Source organism: Malaclemys terrapin, chromosome 20 (genome assembly GCF_027887155.1).
Source record: "Malaclemys terrapin pileata isolate rMalTer1 chromosome 20, rMalTer1.hap1, whole genome shotgun sequence".
NCBI classification, from domain to species: Eukaryota; Metazoa; Chordata; order Testudines; family Emydidae; genus Malaclemys; species Malaclemys terrapin.
The window spans coordinates 17,616,696-17,619,536 of NC_071524.1; positions in this window are offsets into that span (position 1 = coordinate 17,616,696).

Here is a 2,841-nt window from a genome sequence, read left to right on the forward strand (position 1 = left end):
TGGGGGAAATTGCTGTAAATCCCATTGTGTAACCGGGCCCTGATTAGGGGCCAGGTGCCGAAATCCCAGCAGGAACTTGGCATGTTCGCACCAACCCCTACCCCCGTATCAGTTTGCGGAACAGCCCCAGAGCAAAGGGGGGGGGGATTGTCCTTCTCTGATGGGCCCCCACCCCCCAATTGCAAAACAGCTTAATCCCCCGATAAGGGGAACGGAGGCAGCAAGGCACTGGGGAGCCTTTGTTCTCGGCTGGGCCCTGCTCCGAGGCAAACGGAAACCAGCCCCCGTCATATCAGGGCTCCAGAGCCGGGGGCTCAGCTCCCTGGGGCAAGACAGGCCACGACTCCGCGGCTCTGAGACCCGGCGCTCGGCGGCACAGGGTTAGCAGGGGCTGCGGGTCGGGAGTGAGGGGCACCGGCAGGGCTGTGGGGACAGGGCTGGGCTGGCAGGGGCTGCGGGTCGGGAGTGAGGGGCACCGGCAGAGGTGCGGGGTGGGGGACACTCCCAGGGGCTACAGGTCGGGATTGAGGAACATCACTCCACTGAGATCAGAACCACCCCACTTTGCACCAGCCGTGGGCCTGACCCACACGGCAGAACCGAACTGTGCCAAGCCCGTTCCCCCAACCCCACTGCTCTCGCGGGGCTAGGGCAGCGCGCGGCCCATGACGGGGCTGGGCTGCCGGCACCAGACCCCACAGACCCCCCCGGGTGCCCCCTGCCCCTGCGGGCACCCAACAACTCCCCTCACACTGACTGTAGACAGGGCTTGGGGGGGGCCTGTGTTTTATAGCCCCAGAAGCTCCTCCCGCTCCCAGCATGCTTTGCTAAGAGGCTACTCACAGCCAGCCCCGCACAGACAGAGGGACATACCAGGGCCCGCTCTGGCTCCCACACACTCACCCTGGGGCCCAGCCCCCCGTTCTGGGCAGTTTGCCCTGGGGGACCAGCCCTCGCTCTGCCCGGCCCGGCGGAGACAGCCCCGATACAGGGGCACGGAGACGGGACCGGCCTGGCTCCCAGCTCTCACCACCAGACCCCCCTGCCCCTGCAGGGAGAGAACCCAGGAGTCCTGGCTCCCAGCCCCCCGCTCTCACCACTAGCCCCCGCTCCCCTCCCAGAGCTGGGAGAGAACCCAGGAGTCCTGGCTCCCAGCCCCCCGCTCTCACCACTAGCCCCCGCTCCCCTGCTGACTGCTCGGAGGTGGAGACGCTCGGCGGCTCGGTAAAGCAGCGTTTATTTATAAGCTCTCGCTCGGCTCGCGCCCTGACGGGGGTGCGGATGCGTTAAAACTGGAGCAGCCGTTCGTTCCATATACAGCGTGTAAACAACGTATGTACAGTCTGTGACCGTCCCGTGGGCGGACGTGCCGCGGCCCTCGCCCGGACCCCGGTTTGCTGCCGGGCGTTCGGGTCAGTGCAGCGCTGGGGCTGGCGGTGCAGCGTGGGCATCGTAACGGCCCGATGGCCGAGGGACCGGCACACGCGGCGTTTGCATCTGGGGGCTACCGAAGGCCGAATTCCCTGCAGCCCCCAAGCCGGGGGGCCCTCGTGTTTCTCCCCGGAGCGGGTGCCCTGTGGGAGCTGACGGCGGGCGCGGCCCCGGTGGGTTTCACACCAGCCTGGCAGCTGATGGTGGGAGCAGGCTGGGGCCGTCCACGCCGCACCCCCTTTCTGTGAGGAGCCCCACGGCACACGCGGACCCGCAGCAGCACAGACGTGAGCCCCTGGAGGCCACCCAGCCGCCCCGTGCCGGCTGCATCCCGTCCGGCCGCTCTCTCGGGCTCTCCACACACGAGGGATTCGAACCCGGAGCTGGTCGGCAGCGGCTCAGACTGGAGCGCGCCCGGCCTGACACGACAATAGTGCAAACGTGGCTTCGTCTCTGACCCGGCTCCTGGATCAGCCCCGTGTCCCTGGGCCTGCGCTGGGGTCGCTCGGCCTCGCCCAGGGCTTTGGCCCGGCCCGGCGGCCCTTTGCCTGAGTTCCCCGCTCGGTTTCCTTGTGCTCCCGGTGGGGCCACATTGGCGGAGCCGCCAGCGGGGCTCGAACCTCCGGAGCGGCACAGGACCCGGTGCGAGGCCCTGGACGCTGCAGGAATCCCCCGCACGCAGCGGCTCCGGGCCCCGGGGCGTTGGGAGCCGGCCCCGCTCCGCCGGCTCCGTCGTACCAGCCCGGCCGGAGCCGCTGGGCAGGTCCCTGGTGGCTCCTGCGAGCTCCCGCTGGGGCGGGTGGCGCTATGGGTCACCCCCTGCTCCATTCCCCAGTGTGCGGCGACCTCGATCTGGCCCCGTCCCGGCATCGCCCCCTTCCTGATCGTCCCCTCCCGGCAAGGGGCAGGGGCCCTGCCCCACCCTATGGCAGTGAAACAGCTGGAGGGGAAATGTGGGGGCTGGGCCAGGGGTGGGGGGCAGCGGCCCAGCCAGTCCCTTTCCCGGCCTGGCCGCCCCCTTGCTCACCCCAAGTGTCTCTGTCCCAGCAGGGCGTGGAGGGGGCAATCGGCGTACGTCCCATGGGGGGCAGCCAGGCCGGGGCTCAGCAGGGAGACCGGCCACGCCCCAGCCCCACTGCGTGGCAAAGGGGGCTGGGAGGGAAGGTCTCGTTGTGGGTGGGGGGGAACTGGGGGACTGGGTGCAGGTGGGGAGGGATTCGGGAAGGATGGTTTTGGGGGCCGGTTCCCCTGTTGGGGATGGAAGGGGTGGTGGGGACAGGCGATGTGGGGGAAGGAATTGTTGGGGAATGGAGTTGGTGGGGGGGGCAGGGGCCCAGGGTCAGTGGGGGGGTCAGACAGAAGATGGGGGGTGGGGCCCAGGATTGGGGGGTCAGACAGGAGATGGGGGGT